The sequence below is a fragment of the Podarcis cretensis genome (genome assembly GCF_951804945.1).
Source record: "Podarcis cretensis genome assembly, chromosome: 5".
Lineage (NCBI taxonomy): Eukaryota > Metazoa > Chordata > Lepidosauria > Squamata > Lacertidae > Podarcis > Podarcis cretensis.
In genome coordinates this window covers 37,781,101-37,800,476 of record NC_137174.1, presented here as the reverse complement: position 1 = coordinate 37,800,476, position 19,376 = coordinate 37,781,101, and the positions used below count along the sequence as shown (strand labels likewise).

General features: G+C 43.0%; 1 long non-coding RNA gene across 1 annotated transcript; it reads right to left on the bottom strand.

Annotated features, from left to right (window-relative positions):
- Nucleotides 1–13,622: 13,622 nt before the first annotated feature.
- LOC307216353 lies at nt 13,623–19,367 on the bottom strand. The gene is made up of 3 exons (XR_013839054.1): nt 18,982–19,367; nt 15,633–15,752; nt 13,623–14,374 (listed from the first exon to the last, which is right to left on the bottom strand). It is a non-coding gene; the product is annotated as an uncharacterized lncRNA (long non-coding RNA).
- Nucleotides 19,368–19,376: the final 9 nt, after the last annotated feature.

Sequence of the window (19,376 nt, the reverse complement as noted above, 5' to 3'; positions counted from 1 at the left end):
TTGTCAAACAGAGACTAACGGCAATTAACCTACAAGAGTGTATGGCATGGGGCCAAGAAGCCTTGCTCTCAGTTGCTGGGTTTGCCAAATTCCACTTCTAAGAATGGGATGCCTTATCTGAAATGGTTATCTGTTCCTAAATGCAGGAAAGCCTTTTATCTGGCACCCTTAAATGCCTAACCCTCAAAAGCTTTTATGGGGAACATATATCCAAGTTCCTATAAATAACAAATACTGCCCTTGTCATCACAAGAAGGTAGAGTTGGTGCCAAATGGTGTTTAGATATGCCTTTTTAAACAAAAACCAGGGAACTAAAGATAGTTTGATATACCGCTTTACTTGGGATGGATGCAAGCATTAAAGCCACACTTGACTTGCTTATAGGCTATAGACAATAAGAAGGTGAAAACTCAAGTACAGTGGTACCTTCGTTCTCAAATGCCTTGGTACTCAAACAACTTGGAACCCAAACACTGCAAACCCAGAAGTAAGTGTTCCAGTTTGTTAACTTTTTCGGAAGCCGAGCATGCTCTGTTTTGAGTATTACGCTTCCGATTTGAGTGCCACACTTCTGTTTTGAGTGTTACGCTGAGGTCTGTCTGTTTTTGCTACTTATTTTGCATTTTTGCGGCTATTTGTTTTTGTGACTGTATGGAGCCCAGTTCAGCTACAGATTGATTGATGTGACCGCAGTACATTATTTATTGCTTTCATTTTGTCAATCAATGGTCTCGTTAGATAGTAAAATTCATGTTAAATTGCGTTTTAAAACCCTGGAACAGATTAATCCATTTTGCATTACTTTATATGGGAAAGCGTGCCTTGGTTTTGGAACGCTTTGGTTTTGGAACGGACTTCTGGAATGGATTAAGTTTGAGAACCAAGGTACCACTGTAACAACATTTTGCAGTAATTCCTTCATCTAGGCAACCTTATGAGAGTCTCTCATCACCTGGAAAACAAAGGAACTGGGAGGAAGCAAAAGAGCAGTGGAGCCAAAAGTGAATGGAATACATCCAAGCTAAGTTCAGTTTCCAAAAGCAGCATCGGCAACACATCTTGATGTGCCAAATATAAATCTAAGAAAACAGGACTGAACTCCTTCTAAGTTAAAACTTAAGACATGGAGACCCAGTAAGTGCTCCAAAAAGAATCTGTGATACAGATATAACATGGAAATAACCAGTGACTTGGCGAGGGCTACACAGTGAGCTTAGTAGCTGGAGAGGGATCTGAACTCACATACAGTAGCCTCTGCCAAGCTCAATACAGTTGTACCTCGGGTTACATACGCTTCAGGTTACATACGCTTCAGGTTGCACACTCCACTAAGCCAAAAATAGTGCTTCAGGATAAGGACAGAAATCGGGCTCCAGTGGTGCAGCGGCAACAGGAGGCCCCATTAGCTAAAGTGGTGCTTCAGGTTAAGAACAGTTTCAGGTTAAGAACAGACCTCCGGAACGAATTAAGTACTTAACCTGAGGTACCACTGTACTCTACTGACTACATGACACCAGTTGGCTTTTCAAAATGCTTCTCGTTTCTGACTGCCTTCTGTTAACAATCTATTGGGTTTCTCCAGATTCTTCTTCATACTGATCTTCGATATCAAGGACATAAAATATCATCAGTAAAAAATGATAATTTCCCTAAAAGTTACTAAAACAGATCTGGTAAAGAACAAGCTTCAAAGATCTGCCACTGCTCCAGTCCAGCTTGCAGGAACAGCAGAGTTTTAAACTAACCCTTAATTGATGCTGTGATGTTCTGAATAAAGAGGACAGGTCTGCTCTACTAATGCCTGTTATTTGTCAAATGTTGCACAATCCAGAGGCAGGTTCAGGTTTTGAAAGAAAACACCCAGAGGAGTCTGGGAGGTGCTAGGAAATGGTTTTAGAGATGCCAATGATTTTAACATTTTGGCTAATGCATTCAAACATCCTGCAAACCAAGTTAAACAAGAACTTCAGCTGAATTCAGCTACAGAAGTTTTGACAGACAAGTAACCCCACTGGAAGAGATGAATAAGGCATCTTTTCTGGTGCTGTTAGCTATGGATAATTATTCTCAGCTGCTCAGAAGACACCAAGATCTTGTCTCTGGAGGAAGTCATTAAGAGGAAAGTTGACATCATCATACTGGTGAACTCATTTGAGGAGCATGGAATGCATAACCCTAAACCCAAACCCATTCCCAAACACACAGGGAAAGCACAATATTGTAGGCTGTTTGGCAAACATCTATTTGTGCCAGCTTTGCACCAGGAATTAGGAAACCATAATAATTCCCTCTCTGTCTCTCCCTTGTATAAACTCCTTAGAGTAACCCGATTCAAAGCAAGCTTTACTCAGCCTCTTCTGCTTCTCATCTTGGCCAATACATAATAATAATAATAATAATAATAATAATAATAATAATAATAATAATAATAAATTATTTATATCCCGCCCTCCTCAGCCGAAGCTGGGCTCAGGGCAGCTAACAACAATAAAATAATACAACATTCTAAAATCATTTCATTATAAAATTAATTCAAATCAAATTGATGGCAACAATTGGGCTAGAGTTCTGTGAAGATTGCCAAAGGAGGGAGTCAGGCTGTGTCCTGGCCAAAGGCCTGGTGGAACAGCTCTGTCTTGCAGGCCCTGCGGAAAGATGTCAAGTCCTGCAGGGCCCTAGTCTCTTGTGACAGAGTGTTCCACCAGGTTGGAGCCACAGCCGAAAAAGCCCTGGCTCTAGTTGAGGCCAGCCTAACCTCTCTGTGGCCTGGGACCTTCAAGATGTTTTTGTTTGAAGACCGTAAATTCCTCTGTGGGACATGAGGCTTAAATTACCTTGGAGCCAGTTTCATGCTATTTAAGTCATCCATCATATTACAGGAAATAAAATGAGGGTGGCTGACATTTATAAGATGAGTGAGAATCGCAGCCAATGTCATTTTTACATTGGCAAAGAGATTTTTGAGTAAGATCATTTTAAAATCCCTCTCTACTGGCAGAAACATCAACATTGCTGCAGAGGATTGAGAACCCTACCCCTGCCCCTAAAAGATTTGCACAGGTTTTCCCCTGGTCAACCAAGTAAATCAGAGGGGAGAGTATTTGCAACCTGAGAGGAATCCTCTCTCATCACTGCCATGGCTTAGTAACTTAGAAGGACCAGGTTGTCAAAAACACTGTTTCGTCTCAACAAGCAGCAGTAGCAAAGTGAATGGGCTGATCAAGATGAGAACAAATCGTGAAAGAGGGTGAAAACCCAATGAAACACCAAATAGAGTTACAAGCTTTTAATTCTTTTTAAATAATGTTTTTCATAATGACATAGCAGATATATGCATGGTTTAATCTAAATAATCTATCAGTTTAGTTGTATACCACTTAGAGAGTTTTTGGATTCAGCAGTTTATTATTATTTTAAATGAATGAATAAATAATCTACTCCATTTCTGCTTGCTACAAACAAACAAACAAACAAACGGAAATGAAATTAAAACCTGACTGTTATTTCTCGTGCATTGAGAAGAACAAGATGTCATGTCCCAGCGCTAACAAAGATATTAGAATTAGATGCCTATTGTCAAGGAACACTTTTGCATACCTATAGATGCCTGGGAATGGGAAGGCTTTTTTCTTCCAGTTGCCTCTTGTGAAATCTGAAACTCATTGAAAGTTTTCTTTTGAAATCAGTCCAACAGCAGCACAGAGAGGTGAAACAGACCAGCGAACTAAGCTTGATTTAATCTAGAAACTCCCGACCCCCTGCAGTTTCCCCCTTGCCTACTATGCTGACAGATAGAATTACAAGGGACAAAATGACTAACTGAACTATGGGAAGTGGTAACAAGACATTCGGGGAGCAGGCCAGTGAAGTCGCCAAGAACATTTTAGATCGCCCTGTTCTTGATGCAATCGCACACAATGTCCACTGTGTACAAGGCATCTTTGACAACAAAAGCAACCAGCATGCAACTCATTTCAAGGTGCCGTGGGACATGCACCCAGAACATGCCAGATGCAGAATGGAACTGGCAGAAGCAAGCAGGCAAAAGAGTCGCGGGAATAAAAGTTAGGGTGGCATTAACAAGGGAGAGGGAAAGTCAGTAGCAAAGGTTGAAATGCAGGTTACTAGTCGAGTAAAAATCCCAAAGACATAAGACAGCAGCAGCAGGATACCTTAAACATCTCTTGCTATGCCCAGTGCAAAGCTAGTTTCTGTACAATGAGTTACTTTCATGCTGCTGGAAGGTTGGCAGGGCCTGAAAAAATTCTAATTAATAATCTTCAGTATCCAGATTATGGAATGGTGCCCATTGATGGACTTGCAGGGCGAAAGGCAGGGAGACCAACAGTAAGTAGAGGCAGAGACAATGACAGGCAAGGCCAGCTAATTATAGTTTGTCTCCATCCTCCTCCCTGCTGAATTCTACAAGGGATAACATGGAGACTAAGGAGGAGGAAGCTGATAGGCATTAGACTTATAGTATGCAAGAAGGCAGGCAGCTGGGGGCCAGCTGAGGGCACACTGAGGCTGGTGGGGCAGGAATCCATTTGCCCATATGGACCAGCATCCACTGTCCAATAGATTAAGCTGCTTACTACAAATTAGGCTGGAGGGACCAGTCAATTGACTGGTCAGTTGGCGGGAATGGCTAGCCCTCCAACACTTCTGAGAAGAAAACTGGGACACTGTCTTTTGGTGCGGCGTTGCTGCATAGGTCAGGTAGCTTGGGCAGAAATGTGCACCAAACTGCTGCTGCTTACCAGGGTTGGAGAAAGACGACGGAAAGAGAGAGGGGAATAAACATTTTGTGGCTTGGCTACATGTCCACACCTCCCTCTCCGGACCCTTGATTTAGCCTGACAGCACAAGCGAACATAGCTGTCAACTTTTCCCTTTTCTTGCGAGGAATCCTATTCAGAATAAGGGAATTTCCCTTTAAAAAAGGGAAAAGTTGACAGCTATGAGCAAAGCCTCTCCCGAAGTCCCTTCCCAGCACCCAGATAAGGAGGCATATCTCTAAGTCCCACTTGCGACACCCAGGCTGTCCATTTCCAAGTGCAGATTCCTCACGAGATTGGTCCACACGCGTACTTTAAGCCCCTGAGGTAGGAATTCCCTCAGTAGCACTTCCTGCCAATACTAATAGCCATTGTGGCCTAGTCCACTAGGGCTGGGATAGCTGGAAACTGGCAGCGTGGGAGGCAATTCCTCATCTCTGTGAAAAGTGCCACCACAGATGCGAAGTCAGCATGCCATGCTTGGCCTGAGTGGATGAAAAGAAACAGCATGCCGCCTTCCCAACACTGCTGCTGCCTCAGGAGCTGCTTCCATGGCCTCTGTCTGCTGGCAGGGAGAAATCTGAGCACCCCAGGATTAGCTCAGAAACCGTGGTGGCTTTTCTAATTCCATGGCTGCCCCAGTAGAATCGGGACAGTTGAGCAGTATGCAATGACAAGTTTTCATTTTGCTAAATGCAGCTCAGAGGGGGCTCTTTGCATTTGGATCTCTGCTGGAGAGGAAAGGATACAACTTTAAATATCAGTCAATCGTATGTTAATGCGACGTTGCTATAATAACTTACCCAGGCTGTTATCTTTCCAAATGATAAAAGCATAAGAAGAGCCCTGCAGGTGCAGTCAGGCCAATGGCACATCTAACACAGCCTCCTGTTCTCATAGTGGCCAACTAGTTGCCTGTAGGAAACCTGCAAACTCGCAATAACACCATGTCGCATCTTCTAAGTACACGGAACATTGGAAGAACGTTCATTTTCTCAGATATTTCATGAGTAAGCAGTAAACGTCTAGTGGGAATGATTCCTTGATCCAAGAACCAACTATAATTCATCACCAGCTGGAAATATCTGTGTCACCCTAACAGATAGCAACATCACACCAGTGTCAACAGTGCATGTGAGTATCTTGTGACTACCATGTTTTCCTTGCTTGTTTTATATCAGCAATGTGCAGCTGCCTACCTCTTCGTGGGCCGTGAGCAAAGTCAAGGAAATCCCCATTGTGGTGTTGCACTAAGTACCTGCTTCTCTACTGTGACAAGTTTCTTGTTTGCCTCATTAAATGACTAGATAAGTGCCTTTTAGAGAAAGATGGATAACTCTCGTGTGTTACCATCTATGTGAGGCAAGTCTTGTCAGTTTCCTGGTACAGATGCAGTCCTTCAAAATTACAATTGTATAATTGTTCAAGGTTGTCTTGGTAGTTTTCAGGATTTTATGAAGGATGGCCACATCTTTTCATATACAGTGGTGCCTCTGGATACGAACAGGATCCATTCCAGAGCCCTGTTTGCATCCTGAAGCGAACACAACCTGTGTCTGTGCATCTGTGTGTGTGCGGGCTGCTATTCGTCACTTCTGGGCATGCGTGTGATGTCATTTTGACCGTCTGTGCGAGCGACAAAACCCGAGTGCAACCCAAAAATGCTTAACCTGAAGCAATTTCAACCCGAGGTATGACTGTATAAGTTACTGTGACTTATGCCATGTTCACATAGAATCAGTTAGCTGTGTTTGCACACACATGTAATACCACATCCCCCAGTTGCTATGTATTAGTTGACAAATTGTGTAAATTTGTTGTTTTTCTGAAAAGTGCACGTTTGTCACACAGATCTTTGTAACACAAAAAATGCAACAGTGAGGAAGGAGGCAGAAACTCTCTTTAATGGCCTGTTCTTAATTCCCTTATTAGTTTGTAGCTCCTACTTGTAAACAGCAGGTGGCACTGGCTATTCTCTGTTTTTCCACATGATCTCTGTGCAAAAGACTGCAGGTTAAGAATGCCAACTAAATTTATATCCCATCCATTTCCAGTTACATATTAAAGGTTTGTAGCATCACAGTTACCTAGCATGGCAGTTTATCTCGTACATATGGTCATCCTCAAAGCACAATTAAAATTGTGTGGTACCCCACACTTTGGAATGTTAGATCACATCATATATAAAGGTAAAGGTAAAGGTACCCCTGCCCGTACGGGCCAGTCTTGACAGACTCTGGGGTTGTACGCCCATCTCACTTAAGAGGCCAGGGGCCAGCGCTGTCCGGAGACACTTCCGGGTCACGTGGCCAGCGTGACATCGCTGCTCTGGCCAGAGTCAGAGCCAGAGCCGCACACGGAAACGCCGTTTACCTTCCCGCTGGTAAGCGGTCCCTATTTATCTACTTGCACCCGGAGGTGCTTTCGAACTGCTAGGTTGGCAGGCGCTGGGACCGAGCAGCGGGAGCGCACCCCGCCGCAGGGATTCGAACCGCCGACCTTTCGATCGGCAAGTCCTAGGCGCTGAGGCTTTAACCCACAGCGCCACCTGCGTCCCTCACATCATATATATCATATATTATATTGCATCAGATATAATAGCCTTTTTGTAGACATAGCCTGTGGGGTTTACTTCAGTTGTTTCATTAGGTATTCATTCGTAGTCAAAACATTTGATTTCTGGTAAAAGGGCAGAGCCAGGCAGCTGTTTAAACTCGCTTTCGGTATACTTTTTCTATAACCAATGCCTTCCAGACCTTGTTTTTGCTCTGCACTGTAGTATTAAAATCAATCTATCTTCTAGAAAGCCCACTCTACAACTGAAGGCTGTCTAGTACTATAGACCTCATCAAGGATTTAAAGAAAGACATCGTGATAATGATTTTCTTCTTTTCTATCAAGACTCACCATGACCCCAACCCTAGAGTGAGGGCAACGCCTAAGACCTACCAGTCACTGAACTGGAACTTTCCAAAGTGTGTTGCCGGTGTACAATTGCCCTGTGTTGGTCGTACCATCCTTTCCAGAGGACTTTCCCCACATTTCTGGTGTGGCAAAGCACCAACCCATGCGTTCGGTATGTTCCCATGGAGATCTGCTCTAGACTACTGGTGTTTCCAGATAAAGGTCTGTAGTCATCAAGTCAGAGTAGATCCATTTAAATGAATGAACCTAAGTTAGTCATGTTTATTAATTTAAATGAGCCATCTTCAATGCTGTGCTAAGTAGCACTTTGTAGGACTTCCCTACCCCCCTTCTCTCCCTGTGTGCTCCTTAAATCTCTTCTGGGAGTTCTTGCTACCCTTTGGAGCAAATCTGGGGGTGGTGGGATGTGCATGGAGGAAGGAGAGGGGGAGGGAAAGTCCTGTTGCACAAACAAAAGTTTTTCCACTCGTGCATTTATTTAGTTTAATACCACCCAATGAGCCTATTCTGAGTAGCATTGAATACCCAGAACATTTGTCAAGTATCAAGCACACTGAATGAGCACATCTGAAACTCACAACCCACACCAGAGCAATGCTGGTTCCTAAGCTGATTGCTGCTAGTTCACATGGGCAGCACATGAATATAGGAAGCTATTTTTATACTCCGTAAGAACGTTGCTCTAATGGCCCACCTATCTCAGTATTGTCTACAGTGACAGTTGGTGAGTTCTCCTCAGGGCTTCCCTATTGGTGACAATAGAAGCATTTTGATCAACACTATGTGAGAGTGATGCTGTAAAGTCATTGTGGCAAATTGAAAAAGTGGCTCTCAGATGCAGCTGGGGTGGGTATGCATCCACACATCATAAACCCTGGCTGTTGCTTGAGGCTTTCCAGGGTTTCAAATGGGAGCCTTCCCCAGCCCAATCTGGAGATGTTGGGGATTGAATTTGGGACCTTCTGCACACAAAAAAACACATACTCTGATACCACTAAGCTACGGCCCTTTCTAGCCATAATCTGTATGTGTGGCATAGCCCACTGCAGCCGCTGAGCACAAAATCTGATGCAGTCTAGATGAAATTATATGCATTATTAGGCAATCAGTTTATTTTTTTCTCTTTTGAAACCCAAATAATAGGGTGGGGTGGAAGAGCAAAGCATAAGCAGACCAAAATCAAATATTTTAAATGCCTGAGCAAACAAGTTTTAACCTGGCACTGAAAAGATGTAACATTGACATCCTGTTCCACTTCAGTAGGGAGAGTGTTCCAAAGTTAAGGCCTCATTACAGAAAAATGCCCTCTCCTTTGTGCAAGTTTAACACACTTCAGCAAATGAAGGCGCTCAACCTCTGGTTGACCACTGTGAGAACAGAATACTGCACTGGATGAGCCTTTGGTCTGATCCAACAGGGCTCTTGTAATGTTCTTACTCTCAATATCAGATGATGGGGGCAATGTAGGGCCTTTGTGTCACACTTGTAAGCCCCCTTGAAGCAGCCATCTGGGTACTACCAAAGGAAACCAAATTCTGGACTAGATGGACATTGGCCAGTCCAACAGGAATCTTCCAAATGTTTATGTTTGACAAATACCTTTGTTTTGCCTATTCGTATGTGATGATATGCTGCAGATCAATGGTGGGGAACCTGTTGCCCTCCAGATGTTGTTGGACTATGCCATCCCTGCTCATTGGGCATGGTGGTTGAAGCCAATAGGTGCTGGAGTCCAATAATCTCTGGAGGGTCAAAGGTTCTCAAACCTACTTGACGCACTGGATTAGAACCTAAGATAGTTGACTTCAGGCAGTTCACAGAAGTTCCCCATTCCCTTTCCCCCATCCATCTGCACACACATCCCAAAGTCACCATGGAGGGTTGGAAGTCCCTTACTCAAAACATATGCATATCTTAGGATCTAAGTCTGATTTGGAGTGATATCCCCCTTCCCCAAAAGCTCTCCCTCGCCCATGCCTCATCACACATTGTTAAGGAACCATCTTCCAAACTCCAAAAAAGCTTTGCTGAAGGTGCTTGTGACTGGAGGGAACAGGGACAGGGTGAGAAACTTCCCATGGGCTTCCTTAACTTATATGAGGATCCAGACTACTGAAACTAAGCTGTTCAATAAGCATGTGCCATCGTGACCCAATCAATAATAAAAAGAAATTGTATCCACATGTATAGTAGAAGAGGAACAGCACTGTGCATGGCTATCCATTTAATTAACCCCTATAAACAAAGATAGGGAAATCGTTTCTGAGAGACGGTTGTTACAGCAGAAGGCAGGGAACCCTAATCATTACAAACTGACTTCATAAAACTCCTTATGAAGGTTTAAGATATCCACAGCCAACCAGAGTGAGCAAAGTCTCTCCATAAAACACCTCCCATATTTCTTGTGCCAGAAAATATAATTACTCTCCTTATGTAATTGTACACCAGGTCAAGGTTAATAGTGAAATAAATAAGCAAAGCAATTGCCTGAACAATGTCCCTGGGAGATTTATACCACATATGTCATCAAAAATCAAATAAAAGAATGTGGCAGTCTTTGCTGGAAAGTAGGCTTTGTACCCCAGTGTCTGTCCGATACTATCAGGACATATCATGTGCCAACCTTTCCAGGGCTCCAGAATTTCCTTTGCTTAAATTGGCTTGCACTCATTTAGTCATAAGCGCTTTAACTTTTTTTGTATGGAGCTTTCAACTATAACAAACTGGATTATCTCATTGCTCTTGTGACTCCTACACCCAAAATCTCAGTCATATGATCTTGACATCTTGAGATCTGAGTCACATATTTAGTAGAGTTGGCATTTCAGCAGAGAATATCCACATTTCTATGTTCTCATCCATGTGAACATGTACTGTGAATATGAGCATGGCACCTACATGTTCAGATTTGTAATTACATATGCTAAACATGAACACTGTTCATTTTTGTGTGGATGTTTTTTTTAAAATAAAAATAATAATACATTTATTCAAAAGTTACATGTCAGCTGCTGTTGGACTACAACTTCCATCATCCCCAGCTATCAGGACTTATGGTCAGGGATGATGGGAGTTTAGTCCAACAGCATCTGGGGACCCAAGGTTGAAAAAGGCTGGTCTGGACACTCTCTCAGTCTATCCAACCTCACAGGGTTCTTGTGTGGTTGTTGTGAGAGGAAGTGTGAGATAAATAAACAACATACATCTCCTTTCATACTCTGTTATATATTGGTTCTATAAATAAGTCTCTCGTACATGTGTGCAAATTATCGAAGCAGCATTCACTAAACTGCTACTAGAAGGGCAAAGGATAGTGGAATGCGAAAATCCATGTGCCCATCCGATCTGTGTCTAGTTCTAATCAAATTTCTGCCCCGGTTTATGCTCAGTCAATTGAATATTTCATCTATCCATACATGTAAACAAAGTATGCAATGGTAGGTCCATTAACATGCCCCAAGTTCAATAATGTACATTTGTTCAGGTCATAAACGGTTCCAAGATTGCACCAGTTTCTTTTAATGTCCTTTCAATAGAACAGAATTTTAATTTCAATAGTTAAAGGTCATTGAGGGCATTACACGACAAAGTGATAAGAACAGTTATGTGTGAGAACAGCTACGCTTCAAGCTCAGGCGTGCCCGTCCACCTGACTGGGATATTGCCAAGTCACAGCAGGAAATATGTTTGAAACTGCTGTAAACAGGAACCTGGCTGGCAGAAGTAGGTGCAAGGAGCATTTTACGATCCCCTGGTAACGTGATAGTTCACTGTTACATATATAGGAGATCTACTGGTACAACATGACTTCTGTTTCCTCTCCTTCCAACATTCAGCTCCATTGGATGGTCTGAGGTCCTAGAATAATGATAAAGGGTACAACTTCGCACACATCTGTTATGCCTCTCCTACTCACCCGTGTGTCCTAAACTAAGATCTCCCAAATGTTGTAGCCTTTCCTCATAGCTAAGACCAGCTTAAGGGTTTGGGGAGGGCGGCCCTCAAGGCAGGGAAGTGGTGGGTGGTGGGGGTGGAGAAGACAGTGGTGTACGGAGGGAAGACCAAGGTAATCCATTTTCATTTCCGCTTCAAGAAACGCAGGGTCAAGGTTCAAGGCTGCTGAGCCACAGAGGGGAGTTGGGGTGGGGCTAGGGGGAAAGAGGCAGCCCAGGAAGAACAGAAAAGTGGGCATGTAGGCGAAGAAACAGCATCTCAAACCTAGGGGGGGGGGTGCTTAGTGCTTGAGATGCATTGCTGCCCACCCCACCCCCACTGCCCACAGAAGAGTTTCTATTACAAAAGGAAAGAGGGATGGGAGAGGATAGAATCATACTTCCAGAGCTGAAAATATCAAGGCAGCATCTAACCTTGGTTAATACTGTGTTACGGATAAAGAGAATGCAAGGCAGCTGAAGATGACTCACAATAGGAGTTGGGGAGGGGGACCTGAGTCATTGTGAATCTGACCTGATAGGTCAGATGGGGAAATCTGCTGCCCACATCAAACATGGCAATCAGCCATGGCCAAACTAGATGAAATTAGCGTGTGCATGAATGGCTTTTAAATAGTACATAGGAGGTGTGGGGGCCCCAAACCAATCGAGATTGAGACTCAGGGGAGGCAGTGGGGTTTAACCATTTGCCCTCCTGCTGCAGTCCTGATACTGTCCGGCTCTCATGCCTGCTGTTTGCATTGGAAGAAAAGTTCTCTTCCAATGCAAACAGCAAGTGTAAACCCTCAGTTGCATTTGAATCCACGGGGGGGGGGGGGGGGGACGGGACACGGGGACTCGCAGGTGTGAGTTGCCCAGTATCAGGAGTTGCATTCTATGTGGCATGTGTACATATATGAGTGTATGCGTGTGTGTGTTTGCTTCAAGAAATATTGGAACTACACATTATACCATAAAAACTAGATCAGATTTTCTGCAATGTACTTATAACTAGCTATACAATTGACTTCCCAAGGAAGTAAGCGATTGAAAATGAGTGATGTAAAGGTTTGATTTGTTTTTTGTTTTTGTTTTTCTTCTTCTTTTCTTTTATGTTTTTGGATGATGTTTGTTTTATAGGTATTGTTCTCTCTTTTCCTTTTTTGATTGTTACTTATATTTTTTCTTTTTTCTTCTGTAACTTTTTAAAAAAAATCCTAATAAAAATCTATTTAAAAAGAAAAAAAGAGAACTGAGTATGCTCAGTGGCAATAGAACACTATTGCTGTATGTGGAGGGTGAATGGAATTAAACCAGAACACCAGAGTTTGTTGCAGATCCAGCTCTATATACAGTGGTACCTAGGGTTAAGAACTTAATTCTTTCTGAAGGTCCATTCTTAACCTGAAACTGTTCTTAACCTGAAGCACCACTTTAGCTAATGGGGCCTCCCACTGCTGCTGCTGCACCGCCGCACCACGATTTCTGTTCTCATCCTGAAACAAAGCTCTTAACCCGAGGTACTATTTCTGGGTTAACAGAGTCTGTAACCTGAAGCGTCTGTAACCCAAAGTGTCTGTAACCCGAGGTACCACTGTACTAATAGTGACCTCAATTTTCTGAGTGCCATTCTTTTTAGAAGCAATATGACAAAACATTAGTTATCAGCAGACTTAGGGGAACCATGAGGTTTTTCAGAAGTACAAAAGGGATTGGGGGAAGCTTCCCAAGGGAAAAAAATCAAATGAGTCCAGTGATAATTGGTATGCTCAGTGGGCATCTATTGCTTATTATTGGAAAACCAGAAAACCAGAGGGAGGGGAAATGGAGTGGTTGGATTCCACATGGCAACATTTTGTTACAGGTCCAACTTGTAAAATTAGTTGGGTGCAGCACTCCCCCCCCTTTTTATCATAAAATATATTTTATGTTAATTTGTCATTAGAGTAAATATTTGTTTGTAAAAAGCACATCTACATTTTCTGAAGGTCTAACCGTACTGTCCAAAAAATAGGATCAAAGTGGACAAGTGTTTCTGAACTTTGTGACATGACACATCTTTGGCAGTTTTATTGGCTGCTTGGCCAGTATGAAATTGGATGCTTTGTATATCTTGGCAAAAACAAGCACAGCCCTGAAATGGCTCAGCCCTTTTCACATTAGCCTAGGCTTATGAAACAGATCCTATTCCTCAAGAGCACAGTACCTGGTGTCAGCAGAAGCAACCCAATATTTTTTAGAAGACTGCAGTTCAATAGACACTTACCTGGGAGTAAGCTCCATTGGGGCTTACATCTGAGTAGATGTGCTGCACATTACCTCCTAAGTAATAACAAGGTTAAAAAGTAAATATGTTATTGTCTTTTTATAGGTATGCATAATTAAAATTACAATGTCTAGAAAATGGAAGTTTATGTTGTCAATAAATGGGAGAAGGGTTGTGGTTCGGCATAGACAATACTGAGGAATATGGACCTATGGTCTAATTCAGCATAAGGCAGCTTCCGGTGTTCCTAACAAGACTGTGAAAAGTTTAAAACAAACAAAACAAAACAGATTCCTTTACATCACAAGCAGAAAATCCAGGAAGGCTGCTGAATCGTTAGTCAATGTGTAGGATGATTGTTGAAGGAAGACAGGGAGACCATAGAGAAGCTACAAGAATTCTTTGTTTTGCTCTTCAGTGTGGAAGATGTTGGACAGATGTTCACACCTGAACCACTTTTCGGGGAGAATATCTGATGAGACAAGTCAAGCAGAGACGATGAGATGTTCTAGGGCTTGTCAACAAAATGCACATGAAAAAGTTACTAAGTCTGGCTGGCATGCTTCTGAGAGTCTTCGTGTGTACGCAAAACACATTCAGAACAGATGAGTTCCCTCAAAGAACTCTGGGGACTGTAGTTTACACCTCACAGACTTACAATTTCCAGCAACCCTTAACAAACTACTATGCTTGGTATTCTTTGAGAAAAAAATTGTATACCACCCTTTATCTGAAGATCTCAGGACAGTTCACAGCATAAAAATGCAAGATAAAAACACAATATACACAATAAAAATTGGGGGGGGGGCAATAGCCCCCTCCCCACTACCCTCACAGTTGGGTGGTATGTAAATAAAATAAATACGGAAACAGAAATAAAATAAAAGGGAAGCAGAGATATCATTAGGAAATATATGAGCCACAAATCGATCGTGTGATAGAACTTTCTGGTTTCTTTTGAAACTATTTCTCTCTCTTTGTCAGAGCAAAAGGGATACCTACCCTTAAAAATAAGAGATCTAGTATTTTAGAGTGTGATTAGGCAGCAGTATGCCCCCTTTTCAAGAACAAAAACAAAAAAAAATCAACATAGCATCAAAGATGGGAATACATGTGCTTTCTAACTCATGTCTTATTTTGTGTTGAAAGCTTACAATGAATATGCAACTGGGGAACTGGAATACAGCAACCCTACTAATGCAATACCCTTTCTTTAAAAGTGATCTAGAGGGCAGTGCATGAAATTATAAATACCTAATGTATGTCCTTGGATAGTTTTGAGGCAACATTATTAAAACAGAATTATTAAACAAATATGCCTTGCTGCCCAAAAAATCAGCACAATTTCTCTTGAGGGGTGTCCTGCTTCATTAAACATTTCAATTCCCCTGAGTTTGTCAACAAACATGTAGATGGGAGTAACATCTACCAAAAATACAAATTTCCATCTGTTTTAAACCAGTTTTCCTCTCATGGCATTCCTCCTGCCCCAAAGAATCCTGTAATTTGATGAGAGTGTTGAGAATACTCTGTTAATAATCCCTAGTCTCCTCTCATAGTTATCATCTCAGAATTCCCTAGGAAGTGGAAGACAATTGTGGGGGTAGTTTGAAAAAATTCTCAAGGACACCCTCCATGGACTATAAAAAACAGATTAGAGGATTAGCAAAAGTATAGGAACTGGCCTGGCAAGTTCTTTACTTGTGCATGCTCTTTTGTTATCAGCTCACCTTCCTGAATGAGCAAGATGGTGGAGGATTGCCCATCTTTTTGTTCTCTGCCTGGGCAGGGGGAGAAGGAAAGCTAACCTGCTTTTTGGGTCTTTCTTGAACCTGGGCCCACCTGCAAAGCTAAATACGAGAACATGATATGTTGAAGTGTTAATGCTGCAAGCCTTTTGTATTATGTTCAATGTATGCATGTGTAAATAAGTCTTAAATCACACAAATGACAGAAGTTTCCAATAACCTTTATTCCAAGAAATCCAAACCTAAGGTATGTGTGGGGACCCCTGAAACCTCTCACCACTGAGGGGTGTAGGTAACACTATTCAGCTAGTTGAAATTGTACTGTTGCTTTGTTTTTAAAATGAGGGGGCAACCCATGGCTTATTTAGTAGAGCATTCGTTTCCCACTCTCCAGCCAGAAAGGCTCCTGGAGCCGCTGACATATAAGCAATTAAAATGAGACTGTGCAGGGGTTGGGCTGACAAGCCCTGCACCTTCTAGGTCCCTGGTGTCACTGTTCAGAGTACAGACTCAAGGACTTGTTATGGAAATAAAGGGGGGCACTTATTGGAAATCAGTTTTGTCACCTCTCCCCCCCCCCAAACCCCAAGACAATGAAGCCAGCCAGCTTTTATTCACAGTCGCATAAGCAGTACACTACAGCATGGCCATAAACTTGTACATTCAACTGCTGAAATATACACACAATGGCCTGCCCATATTCAGCAATATCAAGTTACAGTATAGGAAAACTGGAGCTATTAACAGTAATCCTTCTAGTTGGTTAATTGGTTCGGCCACTTCCATGCACATGACGTGTGATGCTAATTATTTCATGTGAGAGTTAAATGATAACCAATCAGAGGCAGCTACAGGAGAGCTATGAGATTAAGGAGAGGGTCAGATGCCTTGTCAATCCCAGCAGGTATATAAGAGGACGACCAGGCCTGCCCAGGCCATAGGCAAAAGTTTTTCAGTGTTAATTTTATTCATTTTTAAAAAACACCATGATATTTAGCAATAATAGCTTATGTCCTTTAGAGGAGAAACTGTGAATTGTAGAATTTTAAATACCCATTATTTTAAATACCCATTATCATCCTTGGCTTCCATTTTCTTCTAGTTGTGAGGATGGGGGATGGGGAGGGGCTTCACCAGTGGAGTAGCCTAGGGCCTCTTTTCATCTAAATCCGGCCCTGCTTAAACTGCATAAATACCGTAATACAACTAGTTTTTATGTATACTCATAATACTGAGCAATCAGACCTGCTGTTTAGCAAACAGCACAATAAAGTACTGGTAAATAGCTGATTGCCTCCCACAGGAACTTTTGTTTCCCCAGTAACTGGATTAGTGCACCTAACATTTTATAATTTCCTATTTGGGTTTCCACCCCTGTGCAAGGAGCTATATCAGCACCTCCCCCCCCCCCCCGTCCCTTAAGTGACTGGATTCCTCCGTTGAGGCGCACAGAGGAGCCTGGCTGCCCAGTGCAGTGTTGCCAGTGTTGTGGGTGAACATATCAGACGACACAGCGATTCTTCAAACAACTCTTGTTTATTCAGAGGCCAGAACAGAACTGAACTGAAGAGCTCAGTCAGCCTGCTTATATAGAGTTCCAGTACGTTACTGTAGCAAATTTCTAAAACTATCCAATCACTGAACGTCACTTTCGATCCTTCATTTGCATACAAACTATCCAATCACTGAATGTCACTTTTGATCCTTCATTTGCATAACTATCTACAGTATCCCCCTGCTGGCCCAGGGTGAGAACTTCAGTACATAACAGGGAGCTTGCAAATGGGCAGGTGGGATCCTAGCCACTCAAAACCAGAGTGGAGGAGTGTGCCTTCTGCGCTCCCCAGGACCTCTGTCCTTGGCAGCAGCCAGCCTAGCTAACTCCTAGGTATGCCCCTGTCCCTGTGTTGCAAACCTTAAGAGCAGGGGTGGGCAAACATTTTCAGCAGGGGGCCTATCCACTGTCCCTCAGAACTTGCGGGGGCGGCAGACTATATTTTGAAAAAAATAAGAATGAACTAATTCCTATGCCCCACAAATTACCCAGAGATGCATTTTAAATAAAAGGACACATTCAACTCATGTAAAAACACGCTGATTCCCGGATTGTCCACGGGCCGGATTGAGAAGGTGATTGGGCCAGATCCGGCCCCCGGGCCTTAGTTTGCCTACCCATGCTCAAGAGCTAACTTCCCAAAGATTAGCTACATACTTGGCTGTTCCACAACAAATCTTTACAATGTGCCAAAACGCAGGGACTACTGGACAAGAATATAAGCGCTCCTAAGAGGTGGTTGCTTCCTATGGATCCCCCCGTTCCTATTACTGCATATTTCTGATGACAGCCAGGCTTGACTGAGCAGCTTTCCTGATATAGCTGCTGCACAAAACCAAGGCCAGTCAGAAACAGTTCCAAGGCCTGTACAGTCATACCTCGGGTTGAATGCGCTTCGGGTTGAGCGCGTTACTTCTGGGTTTCGCTGCTTGCGCATGCACAGATGCTCAAAATGATGTCACACGCATACGCAGAAGCGGCAAAAAGTGACGCGCGCATGCGCAGATGTGCCGTCGCTAGTTACGTTTGCTTCTAGATGCAAACGGGGCTCCGGAACGGATCCCGTTCGTATCCAGAGGTACCACTGTATTGTGAGAACCGGCGGTTTGAAGAGTTCGAAAAATGGCTTATACTTGGAGGGAGGTGGTGGTCTGCTTTTCAAAATGCATCACTGAGCATGCTCAAGCCCAGGGCTGGATTTAGGTATGATGAGTCCCTAAATTACTGAAGGTAATGGAGCCCTTTATATGTCCAGCTGCCCTTTGTCAATAACAAATTGTCACTGTTTTTTGTGTTGAATATATGTTATATGGTAATTTATGGACCTAATAGGTATCTAAAGCTATTTGCCACTGTTGCTGTATTAAGGTTTTATTTTATTTTATTTTAATCTTATATTTTGGAAATGTGCATCCAGGTTTGTTTTTTCCTTTAATTTTTTGGGGGGCCCCCAAGAGAGTGGGGCCCTAAACTATAGCTTGTTTAGCTTATACCTAAATCTGGCACTGCTCAAGCCCTTCCCTTCAGGCACTTGCCTAAAAGTACTATTTTCAGCTGTAGCTGTAGCAAATGCAAATAACCCACCCATTGCTTCCTGGGAACAAATACTTTAAATAATAATAAATAACAACAACATATACATGCACACCACACATGGTGTTCAAAGCGCTTCGCACGTTATTTCATACCTCCGAACAATTCATTTTAAAGCAAGTTGGCTTTTAGTATGTATCTCATTACTTAATTTATTTATTGAATTTATATTCCGCCCTATACCTGGAGGTCTTAAGAGAACTGAGGTGGCTTGCCTAAGGTCACCTACTGAGATAAGGGCAGAAGCGAGACTTAAACCGCAGGAAGCCTAGCTTCTCTTGGCTAACCACACGAAGGGATATTTCGGTAACCCAGGAACAACCTCAACACATGATTTCTGGCATGAGTTTCTCCCTCCACCAAAATATTATTTGAGGGGAAGCTTGGGAAGAGCTGAATTTATCGCGCGGCTCTCGGTAGAGCGGGGGAAATGGGGAAGAGGGGGCTTCGCGCCGCGGCCTGACGGAGCCTTCGCGGCTGCCACCTTCCCCGCGGAGGTCGCAGCAGTTCACGCCGGGACATGTAAACATCCCCCTCGGCGGGGAAGCAGGCCGCCCGGCCGGCGCAGAGCAGGCGAG